We start from the raw sequence: 17,791 nt of genomic DNA, 5'->3' as shown, positions 1-17,791 counted from the left end.
TGGATCCGAATCAAATGGTACGCCCCACGAAGGTCCAACTTAGAATGGTTGCATTCTGTACTGCATCAAGAATATCCGGAATTATAGGTAAAGAGTATCGCTCCTTGGTTGTTACGGTGTTCAAACCTCTACAGTCAAAACATGGCCTGAGTTCGGTAGTCTCTGTTTTTGGAATGAAAAAAAGCAAGGTGCCGGCAGAGGGTTTTGATTCTCTTATAAGGTCGTTGGCTGGGTTCTGTCGTAGATATTCCTTTAATGCAAGCTTTTCTGCTGGTGAGAGGCGGAACATGCGGTTGAAAGCAACCGTTGTGTTCGGTAGGAGTTTAATCGTACAATACTCAGGTCTGTGTGGTGACAGGGACTTAATTGCCTCTTTTTCAAACATTTCCTTAAATCGTATATATTTCTGTGGTACGGTATTAGCAACAGTTAAGACAGCAAAGTCCTCTGCTGAAGGAGAGGATGCCATGAGTGATATTGGCAAGGAATCTGAAATACAGGATCTAATAGAGTACTTAAAACTCAGGAACAAACTGCGTGCTTTCCAATTTATGTAGGGATTGTGAGCCGTCAGCCATCGAATTCCCAGGATAATCGGATAATGGGCCGCTTGAAGGAGATCAAACTGGATTTTTTCCCTATGATGGTCAATAGGCATCTGTATGGGCAGTGTGTTGTCTGTTATGGGTCCTCTTTCTACTCCTTGCATCGAACAGACTGTAAAGCAATTGCCATCTGTTTTGCCCATGATTTGTCCATAAAGAACCCTGCCGAGCCTGAATCGACCAACGCCGATACCTGAATGGTATGTAGTTCCGTGAGTTGTAGTATCAGTGTCAGAACCAACAATGAACATGGTTCTTTCAAGTGGCTAGAAGGACGCTGTTGTCTTGTTGAGAGGGATGTGGTAATCGCTCCTGATCCTGTGTCCCTATTAGGACCAGGAATTGGAGTTGTGCATCTGAACCACAGTACATGCAGAGGCCGTTTTCTCTGCGTCTTTCTTTCTTCTGATGAAAGGGGACCTCTACCCATCCCTAACTGCGTAGGCTCAGCTGTGTCCTTGTGTACCTCATGTTGGTTAGTTAAAGAAAAAGGTCGGGAGGTAGAAGAACAGTGTTTTCTTCGTTCCTGCTTTCTTTCTTGTAGTCTGTAATTAATTTGGATAACTTTTTGTACCAAGTGGTCCAGTGTGCCAGGTCAGGGTACACAAGATAACTTGTCTTTAAGCTCATCTGATAGTCCACGGCGGTATGTACTGAAGCAAGTCTGGTCCGACCAATCTGCCTGTAACGCCAACCGTTTGAACTTAGCTGTATATGTCAAAATGTTCAACTGTCCTTGTTGTAACTCTAAAAGTTCTTCCTGAGCTGTATAAGCGAGATCCGGATGGTCAAACAGCCTCCTCAACAATTAGTTTTGTAACAAAGCCGGCATTGAGTATGGGGTCATTCGTGGATACTAAGGTAGTTGCCAGGCTAAGGCATTGCCGGACATGTGTGTTATCATGAATCCTATTTTCGACCCGTCTGTCTGGAAAGAGACCTCTCTAAAAGAGAACTGCACCGTGCATGCATCCAGGAACTCTTAGGTGTTTTGGATTCCAAGAAAACCTTTCCAGCATTGAAAGCATCCCCACAGCACCCATCGGCAAGGCATCACATGCTTGTAAAGCATGGCGCAGATAGGTGTTTTCATCCTGAACATTCTGGATCTCCACAGTGAGATTCTGAACTGCTGTGAGCAATTCCTGCACGGACCCACGTCTGGCATAATTGTCGGTTTTTTGTAATTGTAATTGGTTATTTATAATGCACTTAATACCCAGAGGTTTCTAAGCACGGACCCAGGGATTGAACCTGTGTTGCACCGCTTCGTCTTGCTTCCAAGAAGAGCGTGTTGCCCCTGAGCTATCCTACCGAGATATTTGCAATCTCTCAGTTTGGTGTCTCACCTGTGGTTTAATGGTGGTCTTCGTATTGTGGAGAAAAGTCCTGTCCTTCCTGGCTGCCAGCACTCCCAGGATAGGAACAGGGGGGACAGGGCACCAGAAAGGCCAGACCCAAGGTAAAAATCCCCTTCCCAGGGGTAAAAATATCTCATGGCACTGGATAATGGTTCTGCCGCAGTGTCAGCTGATGATGGTAATACAGTTCCAGATCAATGAAGAATTGCAACAAAGAGCAGCGGAAAGTATGAGGATGCTGGAGAAGCAGCAACAGTAGCAGGACAAGAGAGTGTGAGGAAAGCTGCAAAGGGGAAGCTTCAGCAGCAAGCAAGTCTGAGGAAGACAGAAGGGAGAACAGACTTAGCAAAGCAGAGTTCAAGTGAAGGAACTAGCGTGACCACAACACAGTTGCAATGCAGCGAGCTACGCCTCTGTTCTGTGTTTGTCTGATGCAGCTCCTCCCAGCAGAGCGCATGACGTGCCTGTTGCGGGGTGGCCATCTCACAGTTGCCAAGGAGTCTGTGTCATGATCCACAGAAATCGCCCCTTTTGGACTGCCTGGTCCCTGTCACAATGGGGCTTACACTCCTTGGTACTTCCAACATGGCCGTCTAACGTGGTACGCCTTCCACCAGCCTCCACGTCGGACGTAGCACATTCTACAAATAGACCACGTCCTCGTGGCCCCACGCGTCTCAACGCTATCGCTGGTAGTGACTAGACGTGTGCTCCGTAGTTCGCTGAACTATTCTCCTGCTCCTGGTTCCCGGACCCTCTAAATTCCCATCTTCCTTCCTCCCTCTTCTCTCTTCCTTGCTTCCCGGATTTCGTGTACCGCCTGCGAGTACACCTTCCTCGTTTCCTGGACTTCCCGGAGTCTCCGATTATCCCGGAACGCTGAACGCACGCTGGAGCCAGAAGAGGCTCGCGCAGGCTTGTACAAATCCCGATCCGTGCGCAAGAAGACTCCTTCCAAGAAATCCTGCAAGGATCGATCTCAGGTGAGAAAGGGGGAAATCCGTTACAGTCCGTCCAGCATGTTTGGCAAAGGGGACCACCATTGAAGGGTTGGCAAGCTCCGTGCATCGGCGCACGGTCGGAAATGGAAGCAGTGTCTTCCATCTGTCCTAGACCAACCAGCGTCTGTGCTGGGATGTAACACTTTGTGGGGTTGGGCATGCAATCCAAATCCCTATCCGAAAAAAAGTTCTGTTTTATAGCTTTTTCCTCCGGCTAGGTGGTGTTGTGTTTTCCCTCACTTTTTAGAGTATAGGGTATCTATAGAGTCAGAGGACATGGTTCATTGGATGGCCGAATTCTCTGCATGAATAACAGGCTTATTCTTGATCAGGTGGTACAAAGGAAAGGCCTGTCATTCTGCCTCTCTATCTAAAAATCTATCTAAAAATGGTGGAGGAGGTGAGAGACTCCCACTACAAACTCTGCACAGGAAATCCTCCTTGCAGTAACAACAGTGAGATTTGCTAGTAAGAAATGGGTAAAAATAATTGGTCTCCGGGTTCTCTATCTCCAGGGGGTTCGTAGCCTGATGAATCAACCTTCTCTGATAGTAACGGATAAGGATTGGAGTTCTTGGGGCAATTTTTAATGGAGCGAGACAGTGTTATTGGTGAAACAAAGGGACCAATGACTACCCTATTGGGTGTCACAATGAGGATTTCCCTGCTCTGGGAAGGGGCCTCAATGTCCTTCTCCAGTGGTTCAGGTACTATCCACTTTGGGACCGGTTTCAAGATTTCTTGATCCTCTAGGTCCTTCAGTTCCCCAGAGTTGCTTTCTACCTTATCCGTTCTATCACTTCTAAGTCTCATAATGGGTTCATTCTTTCCCACCGTTCCTGACGGGGAACTGTCTTCCCTAAAAGGATGGACTTTGGGCTTCTCCGGTTCAGTGAGTAGAGTAACTGGTTTGTTCATGTTATTCTCTTCCTTACCAGGGCTAGAATTCCTATGCCCCATGGACTCCTCCGGGTTACTATATGGGGAAACAAGGGTTGAAATGCCATGGTCGAATAACCAAAGGTCAGATTTTTCTGGGGGCTTGGTAACTCACCAGTTGATTGGAGAAATAGGAGGGTTATTAGTTTCTGTAACAAATTCATTTTGGTATCTGTCAGGGTCCTCACCCAGGTCAATGTGAGCTTCCTCATTTAAGGGATGGAAAAAATATTCTTGGGTCTCAGTAGAAGGAGACTTCCATAGGGCTTTGTACAGCAGGTTAACCCACTATTTCTTTCCTTTGGATCTTAATAGTCTGGTGAAAAATGTAAGAGGATCAACTACGCCTCCCCACCGTAAGACAGAAGGGTTAACCATTTTTGCCTTCTCCTGGTATCCCTTTCTTTTGGGGGTATGATTTAAGTAACCCACCTATGGGAAAGATTGACCCGTAGGTCCAAGGAAACCGTAACCTTGTGTGAAGAATCGTATGGATCCCTCACTGAAACCCTGCCTAAAGTCTCCTCGCAAGTGGCCAGGGAAGGCAGACACTTCCTGATCCTAACCCTGGAGGTGGTGTACTGCGGGAGGATTGATTGGGAGGAGAGAGGGCCCAGAGTGTTGAGGAGATTCCTCTGGAAGGAAATATCTTCCCAAAGTACCTAGAGAGGTGATGACCTGTTGTCATTGTAATGTCTGAACTCTCATATTTGATCTAGAGTTGTGGACCTTAATGTTGTAAAATCTGAGCAAACTTTACCAAAAGAAAAATCCATTTTGGTATCTCAGACTAAACACCTTCCTAAAACCCACATGTAAACTATAAAGGAATGTGTAACTGTCTTCAATAAACTAGCCTGCTCTGTAAAGGCCAATCTTCATAGCCCCTCTCTTAATAACTTTAAGGGAATTCATCCTACCCATAAAAGTAATTAAAAAATGCTGAAACTTACTTTGTTGAAAGAAATTACAAGTCCCAGTATCCTAGAGAGACTGAGATGAGGAAGAGGGCTGAGGAGGCATGCAGTTGTCATTGCAGTACTCAGGCAATTGAGGCTAATAGCCCACACCTGAAAATGATTACTGCATCTGTGAACCATAAAAGGCCCCCTCAGGGAGAGAGAGGAGGGAGGAGCTGGAATGGAATGAGCTGGAATATTGTCTGGAGTACAGGCTGAGGCAGTGGAAGCAGAAGGAAGACGCGAGGCTGGCAAACCAAGCAGAAGTGGGAGAACAAGATGGACGCCGGAATATGGAGACCGCAGATTTCACCTGCGTGTTCTGAGAATCCTGCCCTCCCAAACTCTAAAGTGCAGAGTCTGCAGAGTGGAAGACACGCTTGAGAAACAGTTTTCTGAACAAACAGAAGCCTGATTGCTGAGCTTCTGGAGTGTCAACACTGAGGCAAGAAGCAATTGCCAAGTTGATGGTCTCTGGAGTAGAGGAAACTCTCAAGACTTGTGGCCAGCCCGGAGACACCTGTTCAGGACAAGGGTGTGGGTCCCCAGTGAGCCAGAAGCAGTAGAAGTTGTAGTAGAAGCCAAGAAAGCAGTGTAACCCGCAGAGAAAACGCTTCAGAAGCCGGTGAGTGAAGCACTGTGTTCTAAAGCATTGCGCAAGCCTTACTGGTAATAGTAACTAGCTCCTTTGCCACTCGCTTAAGATTTTAAGGAAGTAGAAGATGACTACTGTATTAAAGATTCTTTAAACAATGGAAATGTAACACATCCGTATCAAGGAAAAGGCTTCTTGCTCTCATAGGAAGTTGTTACAGACCACTGGTCTACTATCCAAAGACTATTAATGTTCAAGGAGTGGTCGCGTGTCCCTAGTTAAGAAAAGGGAATGATGCAAAGACCATTGCCGAACACTTAACATTGACAATTTCAAAGTTACAATGTTTATTGTGGGAAAACTACATTTGCACAATCATCCACCTTTAAAGCTTGAAAATTACATAAAAGAGTGGTTGTGTGTGCCTATTTGTGGTTTCTCCTGAAAGACTGAACCTTATACTTTATATACAAGTGACATGCCTTTCATTCACAAGAGTATAAAATACTCAAGAGAACAAACATTTCCTAAAGCCAAGAGGTACCCCATACTAATTTTGAAGCTGAACCTGTCTCAGAGTTTAAAACAATCCAGCAATACTGTGAAGTTATTAACAGTTCATTGGCATAAACCAACAAGTATACAACTATTACTTGAGGCTAAACGCTAGTGTGTTCCCTTAGCTTTTAGAATGGGCACATACTTCCTCAACAGAGTAGGGAAAGTGAGGCATTTTCTTTTCAAATAAAATTACATATTTTGAAAGATCGTCAAACAGTTGTTCACCTCACATTACTGACCCCTCACACTTGACTTGTCTCTGGGGGGATAAGGTTGTTTTGGGGACAGAATAGCTTGAGGTCTTGGTGGCCATGGGGTTTTAGGTCTCTCAACCGAGTCAGACCCAGTTGTTCTGACCCTCTGAAATGGATTGAGTTGGTTTTGCTATCTGAAATAGATAACCGACTAAGGAACTGGATTCAATTAGCCAACCCCTTTCATGATGTGGTGACCATAAGGTTGTAAACTTGGTCGTCAGTTTTAGTAGTTTTAAGGGTCCCCCAGCTTGTGCCAGCTGAGTTGCATCCCACCCCTGACACCATATATGAGGGTGCAGAGGGAGAGATGCAAGACACAGGTGGCTTATTTGTTTGGGCTAAAGACTTTTATTTACACAGCAATGAAAGAAAAAGGGATTAGCGAAAGGCCTAACTCTCTACAACTACTAAGAGGGTTTGCCTTACCTCCAAAAATAAAACCAAGGATGGTCAAAAGTCCAACAGAAAAGTCCACTGTCTCGTCTAACCTAACTCTGTCTCTTACACTTAAAAGAAGAAAAACGTGCATAGGGTTCTGTCTTCTTTAGCCGACAGTTTCAATGTTAAACTAATGGAAAGTTCCAAAAAGTGTTCCAACAAATTTTTTGAAAAAGGGGCAAGTCCTTCCTGGGTCCTCCTCACAGGAAGAAAAGGTTTCGGGGTATCAAAAATGAAAGTTCCCAAAATATTTTACATTTCAACTGGCTTGTATATTCCATTTCAAGCGGGTTTTCCCTACCCCTAAGATGTTTACAAACAGTTCAAAGGAATACTTGGCACAGCTCTATGAATTTGTGGGAGTCTAGGGTTTTCCCTTCCCCGAGAATGTTTAACTGCAATCCGAAAGAAAACTTGGCAAACAAAGAGTGTTACCTGGTGGACACCCAGCATGATCCCTTTCACTTGGTGTATTCCAGCAGAAGCTGCACAAGGGGTCGTATTCCTACTTGTTTGTTCACACACACTACGGTCCCTCTTCCCCTAGTGTGTTCCTCCGCATCATTCTCACACTTTCTATCTCTCAGATCACTCTCTACTTGGTTAGGGTCTCCTGCCCTGGGTTTTCTATTTCTCAGTTCTTCAATTGTGGTTGCTCATGCCTTCCTGGGATAGTTGTGAGTCCACGATCCTTGGTTTAATCTGTCCCAGTCTTCCCCAGGTAGGTGGCAGCCTTCCGCCATGATTCCCTTTATTCCAGGCTTTGGCTGGGTAATGGTGGGTGCCAGACTCTTGTTGGCAGCACTCTACCTGGCTTCTCTTTATGTAGCAGTGGCCTCGGACGGATCCTTCAATTTCCACAGTAGGAATCGGCAATCTTCCCCAGGGCCCAGCTGGTTTCTGACTTGTGGGAGTCCTGCCCACTGCAGGACACTAAGGGACCATGCCATCACTAGTCACGGGCATCCCTGGTCCGCAGCTTCCTTGCAATTTCTCTTCGGAGGGACTGACTCTCCCTGGGTCTGCCCTCTGCAGTGGACCCAAGGCCCCGTCTTGCCTTCTTAACTTGGTGATGGTGCAGTCCTGTTGGTCCTTCAAGGGTCCTCCTGCTTTCTAGTTCAGGGTCTCCCCTCTGGCATCATCAGCACGTCCTCCTGGCTCCAGACTCCTCCAGGGAGTGACTGACAACACTTCCTGCTTCCCTTCCTCTATTTCTATTGGGAGGGAACCAATAGAAAACCGGCACCCACTAGAAGGCTTAGAGTGGTTCCTGGGGTTAATCTTCATTCCTCTGTGTTTCTCCTTCATGCCAGTACTTACAAGGTAATCTTCATGAGGGCAGGTTATCTTCTTCGTGTCTGTGGAATGAAGACAGATGGAGGACAAAGAGGAGAAACTGAATGGGGATGCTATGTCTATCTGGCCAGTCTATCCCACTCCCATAAGGGTCGTCTCTGCTCATGTGAATCTCCCTCATATAGCCACCCCAAAGGTGAGGATCAGGTAGCAGCCACCTCACCCTGGCCACACGAGGGGAGATTTTCCCCAGGAAAGTAGTGACGACATTGCCAGATGCGTCACACTCCCCAACAAGCCTAGTCCCCAGGTTTGTAATGTCTAATTGTACTGTGCAGTAAAAAGAACAGTCCCCACAACAACATATTATTAGAAACAAGAGTCCTTTCACTTTTGCAGGCTTTCAAGAAAGCTTTTCCCCCTTCATTTAAGGCATACATAGAAGTAGCATTAATGAATAACATCAATGGGAAATCCCACCTTATATGTTCCTGGATTCAGAGCAAAAGCTAATAATGACGTTGGCATAAGGGGTTTAAGAGAAATTACTCTCAAAGATATTCAACAAACACGGATGCACTGCATGTGGCTGTGGCCATCCACGTCCTATCTGTCAAGGGCCGCTGATTCCATGAAGAATAGTATACTTTCCTCAGACCGCACCCCCAGGAACAGAAATGAAATCACTGCTGGGAGATGGAGACCTGCGAAAAGGTTGATGAGAAAAACATAGCTTCTCCCAGACTGGAAAAGAAAAAAGGATAGGTTATACAAGTTAAGAGTACCTGTTACTGTTGACTCTTTCCCAAACCTAGTTTTCTACTTGTCCTTCCTTGGAGAAGAGATGGATTAATGAGCCTACTTGTCTTATGTAAGGAAGGCATGGTCTCAACAGTAAGATAGACACAAGTGACCATAGTTCAAGGGTGTTTATTGAACTTCAAAAAGGGTGTGATAAATGCCCATCTAATCCTAAATCTACAGTTCATCAAATAATTATAACGCAGTCCTGGTGGTGTCTTGTCAAAATAAAGGGGCCTATACTAAAAAACCTATTGCCTGTCCTTACCTCTAAATACAAATAGTGTAGGGAATAATGTTATGAAAAGAAAGAAGTGTTCAAAATGATATGTCAGGATGTTCAGGCTGTTGGCCTCCCTTCCCCATGTTTTTAGCATGGGACAAGGTGGTTCACTCGAGTTTAGCACACACTCTGGCTTCTTCGGCACGAGGACACAGTTCAATTTACCAGCATCAGGGCGTTCTATGGCCAAGTGCCTTTACTTATCAAAATCTCTTGCTACAGAGGGCCTGATGTACAAAACAAACAAAAAATTATTTTCCTCTCACAAGTACTCAATTCAGTTGATTCACTCTTCATCCTGGATACCCCTCAGCCGGGCTCAGATCCCTTTTCTTGCAATGTTTGTTACTTTAGATCCCCCTCTTCCAAGCTCAGATCCCTCGTTACAGTGTTCAGAGAATATTCACCTCGGATTCCTCTCAGCCGGGCTCAGATCCTTCCTCTTACACAATTAGTCTCCCTCAGTGGGGTTCGGACCAATTTCAGTTTGCATTAACCATCAAAGACTTTCTAATGTGCACAGTGTTTAGCTTGACCCTTTTCAGGACCCCTTTGATCTCACAATTCCTTTTCACAATTGCCAAACTTTTGCATACCTAACAGAGACCTTCAAATGAGCACCCGTGTGGCGCTGGACCAGTCTGTTTACGGTATCTTTCTTGGCTTCAAAAGTTCAGTCACTCCTTTATTTTTCAATTATATTCACGTTGCTAGTCACATACGCTTCACACACAATTCTCTTCAGATTTCTTCATAAAATGTTGCTGCTTGCATCCTTGGTTCTAACCCAGACCTATCTGGTCTCAGTCTCCCCAACTCACTGGCTGTGCTGACTTAACTGGGGCTGCTTTGTTGTAGGAGCCAAGGACAGTACCCCAGCGGCAAACGCTCCTCCCCACCTTGGTTATCGACTTGGGAGAGCCCTGTGTACCTCCGACAAATAATGCAGGTTTCTTCAGCTATAATTCCTGGTCTTATGTTTCTTATTTTCCGAGGCTCACAAAAGTAACGGTCTGAAAAGGGTAAAGGGACTTAACTCCTTGCAACCTTCTCTGGTCTTGCCACCTTTCTCCTCGCATTAAACTGCGATTTTGGAACTGCTGCTTCCTCGTGTGCTTTGCCTTGCTCAGAGTGTGCTTTCGTGCTCCGCCTTTTATCCATGTGGGGAAGCGTGATGGAAGTCAGGTGTGTGTAATGATCAGTAATTGCCTGACCTCGCCTGACCATTGTATTGGGACATGCCAGGTATATGGCTCTGAGGTCAGTCCATTTTTGCTCACTATGAGCTGCCCGTGAGAAAGTGTTTGGGCATGGAAAGGGGGCTGGGGTGAGTTCCTAAGTATCCTACCTATTAGTATGGGGGAAAGGTGTTAAAGGGAGGGGGATACCGTGTCTCACCATCCAGTGTCCCACTCCCACTTCCCAAAGACCCATCATCCTCCCACACTGGTCCACTGCCAGGAACTGGATCCAAAGGCGATGGCCGTGTCCTGGCCACCTGGATGACAGATGCCTGGGGACTAGTGGGTGAGACACCTTCAGGTTTCTCAAACTTAACAGAACTAGCAGAGATACACTAGAGTCCATAGATCAGATATTCGCCTGCTACCAAGTCTCAGTACCATGTTTATAAGGGTTCCAATGGGCAGGAAAGCAAAAAGGAACACAAGTTCGCAGGGAGCTGACCCAAAAAGTACGAGGGAGCAAACTATAGGAATTGTTAACTTGACAATGTTGTTATACTAAATATAAACTGCATCACTAACCTGGGTAGACTGCGGTTCTCAATGAAGACAGAAAGCAAGAAATTGGAAAGCTTCCCGTGAGAATCCTGCTCCCCTCTCTCCCTGCGGTAATGTCAAGGGAGGAGGAAGGCACAACCCCCAGGGAAACCCTCCTGGGGGAAAAAACCCTGTGTAGCAGCGACAATCCCGACTGGGTGGTGGAGTAAGGATGCAGTTCCTGCGCCGAGTTGTACGCGATGAGGGATGGTGGTCTTTCTATGAAATAAAGGCAGAACAGGTAAGTGTAAAGAAAGAAGAGAGTCTCGGTATTGAGCAAGTAAACTATTGGGAAAGGACTTACAATACATTTTACAAAGGTGTTCAATACAAAACTGGATATTCTCTGAAAGATGAACACGTTTGGGGAAAGTGTTTGGAAAGTCGGATCGGTAGTTGGGCTAAATGGAAGAGAAAGAGGATTCAGAAATGGATGGTCTGGAGGGAAGGTAATGAATGGATTGCAATGAAGGATAAATGGAACACTCACTGCCAAGGGCGGAACTTCTCTCGAATATATATCTGTGTAAGTAGTTGGCGACCAGATCGTGCTGAGAGAAAGAGATTGGGAGAGAGGAAAGTGAATTTAGAACAGCGAGAGAGGTAGCAGTCAATGGAGTGAAATAGTTAAGGTTCCTAGCAGCGGACTTACGGAGCGTCTGTAAGAACACTAGCAACGCATTTGCTTGAAGCTCTTCCTTCCTTATCAGGCATCACGTGATCAGTCGCGGAAATGGCAGACGAACGTGAAACAGCTAGACCGCTGCTTCCAGTATGCAATGCTGCCGCATCAGCGGTTATTCCAACAGTGTTTCCCACAATTCTGCCTAATCTTCTCCTCTGCCACCATGACCAACATTGATAATGTGCAACAGGAATACAGGGAATTCAAAAGAAGCAAAACAAAAAGAAATGTCCAGGCATCCGCATCCAAAAACACAACCCAAGAAAAACAGCCAAAGTAAAAAACCAGAGCTCCAAAGAGCCGTGTAGACCAATGCCAGCAGCATGATCCAAGTTGCAAAGTCTGCGAAGAAATAAGCCAGGGGTCCAGGACGCCAAGAGAAACTAGGAATCCATAGAGAAAATACAGGAAAACACTCCAAACACCACTTACAGGCAAAAATACCACTGAGGAGCACCGGTCCATGGAATGCAGGTGTTTTGTCCTCTTGGCACATCCCGCGAACAGATTGGTTCTGTGTCATGGGAGGTGCCGACATCATCAGCCTCACATGACATGTAGTGATCATTGGCACCTGAGCTGCTGGGACCTGTGGTGCAGAGTGCATTACTGGTCCCCCAGATGCCACAGCAATGTCCAGCTCTGCCGTCCACGGCGGTGCAGAGAGTATCCAGGGCGGTGGAGAGTTGCGACACTAACTATGACCTCCAGGCTCATCCTATATTCTGACATGGAGCTGGCATTGTATAACAGCCAATGCTGTGGCTATTGCAAGGTAAGAACAGAAGCCAACACACCAACAGGCTGGATTAGTAAGATTTTATGTATTTCAATAATGCATGAAGTTGCATCATTGAGTTACCACCAGGCAGTCCATGTCTCCACAGCCTCTCTCTGCCATTTCTCCTCCCAACCGGTCCTCCTCCCCACACCCCTCACTCTTCTGTTTCCTCCGGCTTGCATTCATAACTGTTCTCTCAGAAGCCAATGGTCATGACCACACCCATACATGGCCTATGCTGCTGTCACTGTACCCACAAGGCCAGGTATCCCATGAGGTAAAGTAACTACAGAAATGGAGTCGATAGGTGTACGCCTCCTATCTATACCTCAGTATTTCATCTGAAGTAACTGTTAAATAAAATGTGGTTGAGCAACTCTAGGACAAATTGTGGATTGCCCTGAATCTCTGAATTGTTAAGTAGTAGCCATTCGACAGAATCCAGACCTTCGCCATGGGGGATCTAGGTGTATAGACTGCAGACGTCAAGACTAAATAGAATACATTCTTCACCGATAACTGAAAAATCTTTGAGGCCGTTCAAAAAGTTGGTTGTGTCCATATGTGACAGAAGGTTATTTCATTTACAAAGTTATTCCTAACACTAGGTCCCTAGTAAAAAAGCTTATTCACCCTATGTGTAAACAGTCTAGTGCCCATGGGATTCTGAAGAAAGCGGCCACTTGCGAATCCCGCTGAAACCGGTTGACTGTTGTTATAGCAAAATCTGGTGGATAACCCAGACCCAATACCCCTACATATTAAGTAAAGGGCTTGCAAAAAGAAATCTAATGTTATCATACCTCCATTTGCTTTCCACAGTACTAGTACTGTACAGAGCAAAAAGAGCTTTTTAATAGAGTTCTATGTGACAAGAATGACATAGAAATCTCTTCTTATAAAACCTTGTGTTTTTGATTTGCATTTTGATAAGCCACACGGCTGGGAGGCGAAAATATTAAAATACGGATATCGACCCCCAAATGTGTGCACTCTTTTTTAGCTAATAGGAAAGTGGTTTAGAGAGGATAGAGACAGGTTCACAACATCCCCTTGCAGTCGGCACATCAGCACCCACTAGGGCTAAGCACCGATGGGCACTAGTCTGTTTACACACCAGGTATCCCATGAGCCTGCTATCACAAGATGAGCTTGGAGGCGCCCTCGCCGGGTAGCGAAGATGCCACACACTAAAATGCTCTCAAACATGTGCACCATCATGCTCACTCCCACACGCACCACAAACGCCTTTCGCACACACACACATATTCCCCAAGACCACAACACACCTCCTTCCCTTCACACCCACAACCATCATATTGACACATTAGATGTAGCATTACATATTCACTCATGCAAGAATCGTTGATGGTCACCTCCTCCATTGAACCACATGCTCGCCACCCTTTCTTTATTCCAAACGTGTCCATTGCTTAATTTCACTGCTCATCCCAGATCTTCAGCCACTACTATTCTTCCGGTATAGATAGCCAAACCCTTCTGCATCACCCCAGGCATTGAAAGTTTGACTTCACTGCCAAATGCAAAGCTTCTCTCTCTGACCACATTCAAGCTGCTTGGCTTTCCCCTTGCTCTCTGTGAACCTCAAGACTCTCTCATCATCCACTTGCAATGTTCTGCCTCTACCCATCCACAGGGGACACAGCTTGGTATTGGGTTTGCGCCCTCTCATTAACTCAAACGGTGACAGTTTAGTGACTGAGTGTGGGACCACCCTACACTGGTTGACTCTGGCCATGACTCCACTCAATCAATCCCCTCCGGACCCCAAATCTAACTGAATCACAACCATAAGGGTTCTGTTGAAATGTTCTATGCACCCGTTGTCTCACCCCCTTCTTCAATTTGCTCATCCATGCCTGGCCACCAAAGATCCTCTCTGATCAGTCTTGGTCTGTGTGATCCCAAAATGTCCCTCATGGCCAATATCCACCAACGTTTCCTCACTGCCTCAGGCAGTACCAAGCTGTGCTCTGCTATACAATGTATCACCCATCACACTCAGTTTATTCTGTATTCTCTTGTATGGATTCAATTCCACACTCAAAAACTCTTCTCTGTTTTGCCACCCGTGCTGAATGAACAGTTTCATCCTGGTATACACCATGTCCTCATCACACACTCGCATCCGACTAGATTCATTGTCACATCCCTCCACCACAAACACCTCACCCATTCTCCAGTATCATCCTTCACCTCTCCCTCATCATCATCAATGCAATTAGCCACATTTGTCGATAGAGCACCAGCCACCACATTCTCCTTGTCACACACATGCTCCAACTCAACGTCCAAGCACTGCAGTGCCGTGATCCATCAGACAATCCTCCTTGAAACTCTGTCCACACCCTTCATATTGAAAGTGGAGAGCAATGGCTTGTTTTCAGTATGCAAGGTAAAATGGCTTCCACACAAATACATCTTGAACTTGACCCAGTAGCAGGCCAATGCCTCTCATTCAGTTGCAGAATACTGTGCTTCTGCACCCCTTAATGTTCTTGAGACAAAGGCCACTGTGCTCTCCTGTACAACATTGGACTGAGCCAAAACTGTGCCTAGATCACTCTCACTGGCACAAACCATAATAACCCTGCGGGGCACGCGCCGGCTCGAGAACTTGAAACAAGCATACAGCATCCTCTAATAAAATCTGTCACACATTTGGCACAAAACATTACTATCCTACGTGGCACGGCGGACGATTGTAGAACTGAAAACAGCAAAAACCACTGCATCAACTCATATCCACGGCAATCCCGTACCTATATGTGATCGAAAAAGTAATATGCCCCGAGGCATTGCGGGCGATCGTAGAACTGAAACCAGCGAAAAACCAGTATGGCACCTCATATCAACAGTGATTCACTACATATTTATGAATGAAACAGTAATATCATATCCACAGCGATTCACTACATATTTGGGATCTAAACAGTAATATCCCACGTGGTATGGCAGCCGATTGTATAAATGAACAATTGAAACCGCTGCGTTTACTCCCATCCAAGATAATTCTGTATTTATATGTGAGAAACACAGTAATATTCCATGTGGCATGGCGGCCGTTCGTAGGAATGAAATGAGCAAAAATGACAAAACAGTACACACCTCACGTGGCACGGCCACCACTCAGAGTGAAACAAAACGAAACAGCTTTGCAACAGCATATGGCGCCAAGCCTTTAAAGTTTGAAGATGAAATCAGCTGATGCAATACTGTGGATGCCCCCAAGCACACCCCTAAATCCCATAAAGCTCTTATTTTTTTATTGTAACATTTAGTTTATACAAACTTTTATTACAAACAACAACCAATCCCACATAAAGCAAACAACAATCAATCCTACACAAAGTGCAAAACTAAAGGGAGCGACATTAAATGCACATAAAGGAAAAACAAACCAAGAAACAAGGGGAAAGTAGACAGGGTGTCCAGGAAATCACATATCCAAGTGACCTTATTTAACCTCATCTATATTTCAGAAATATTTAATTAATTCTTTCCTAACTAGATCATTTTAGAGATCTCATTTCCACTATATTACTACATAAGTTAAAAGGCTTAAGTACGATGTTACAGCCCCCTCCTCGTCTCTCCCTCTTCAGTTAGCTCAGACATTATTGGAGACTCGTTCATGGCTTTAGATTGTCTACCAAGACTGTGTCTAGGAAATCGATCACCGCACACGTTTGATGTATGTTGTTACTTGAAAACATTGCAAACCACCAGTCCTCCATGTTGTCATTGAAAGGCGCATAGTGTCCTAATAGAAGAGATCTTGCATTTACAAGATTTGGACATTCCTTTATTAAATGTTTTAATGATTCTTCGTTCGTTAAGCAAAATCGGCAAATGTTGTCTTTTGTGTTTGCTTCATGTTTGATCCAAAGAACATCTTTAGTATGAAACGCATTCCACTGAAGTTTCAGGAACTTCCTTCGATTATATCTTGATGGAAATTTCTTTAGATATTTTGGCAGCAGGTCCAGACTGTTGGCAGCTAGACCTAGATTCAGGGAGGTCTTTAAAGCTGCTCTGTTTTCATTGTTCTGGTTCCAGCACCACAGTCTCCATTTTTTCTTCGCTAACTGGGGTACAGCCATCACGGTTTCCCACTTTATGTCGGCCTCTGCAACAATTGTCTTTATTTTGTTAACCCAGCATTTCAGAATTCCATTGTGCGGGTATTGTGTAGTTGGAGCCATTATTTGATAATCAGGAACCGGGTCAGATAAGAGTCTTTTCCTTAGTGTTGCAATGGATCACCACAGCACTGTCACATACAGGGAATCCAACCCCAATTCGTGCCTAATGGCATTATAGGGGTGTGGGATGGTAATCTGAGAACTCGTCTCCAGTACTGCCCTTCCAAGGCAGCCCAACACTGATGGTTCAGGTTCCAGCTTGCTTCAGCACCGTAGCTGATCGCCGGAACAACTTTCTGCTTATAAAATGTCAGGGCAGGAATTACTGTAAATTTGCCATAGTCTGCTTGTATTCTTGCGCCTTGCAGGGCATAACCAGACACTCGATGTTTTAGGTCCTGAGCCCAGTCCTATCCTCTAATGGAGTTGTTAAAAGCACTCCTAAATATCGAATCACAGACTTTTTCTATGATTTCGTCGCCAATTGACCATTAAATGATTTGTCTTTTTACTGATAGTATCTTGGTCTTCTTTTCATTTATTTTCAGGTCATTATCTTCACAATATGCCTGAAATTTAACAAGTAGTCTTTGTAACCCAATTGGTGGAAGGTAAAATAGCACAATGTCATCTGCATATATTGCCCAGCTAAGATGCTGGCCATTGACTTTAGGAGGAAAGCACCTGGCATCCCGTAGTGCTGCACGGATGTCCGAAATGAATAGTTTAAACAATAACGCAGCCAAAGGACAGCCTTGTTTCACGCCTTTGGTTGTGGGGATTGCTTCAGTCAGCTCCCACTGTGCATTTATTCTTACGCTAATCGTAGTATTAGTCTGCAGGGCGATCAGTGGTTGTAAAGCTCTTATGCCAGATAATCCTTTTCTCCTGCAGTATTCATAACGAAACGTACCCTCAACCCCTGCCACCTGAAGGGAAGCCAGGAGAGTCCAAAGCGGCCAGCGCCCTGAATCCGCTGGGGATGGAAACGGGCGATTAGTCTCACCCTTGGCTTTCGTGCGGGATGCCTTTGGAGGCAAAATTCAAATCACCCGCTACTTACCCCCGCAAAGTAAGCTCGCTCCTCCTTGACACGACTCCAAGTCCAACGACGCAACTCCGACTCCAACCGGAGTTCCCTGCAAGAGAGGGAGGTTGGCCAGAGGGGCAGCCCGCTATGCAGGCTGTCCCTCTAGCACCCCCTTCGGGGGCTGGACATCCGATCATCCAGCAACATCAAAAGCCATTTGTCGTACAAACCAATCCATGGTTCTGTCACGAC

The sequence above is a fragment of the Ambystoma mexicanum genome, chromosome 12 (genome assembly GCF_040938575.1).
Source record: "Ambystoma mexicanum isolate Mex_15411 chromosome 12, UKY_AmexF1_1, whole genome shotgun sequence".
Lineage (NCBI taxonomy): Eukaryota > Metazoa > Chordata > Amphibia > Caudata > Ambystomatidae > Ambystoma > Ambystoma mexicanum.
The sequence above is the reverse complement of the archived record's forward strand: the minus strand, read 5'-3'. Positions refer to the sequence as shown.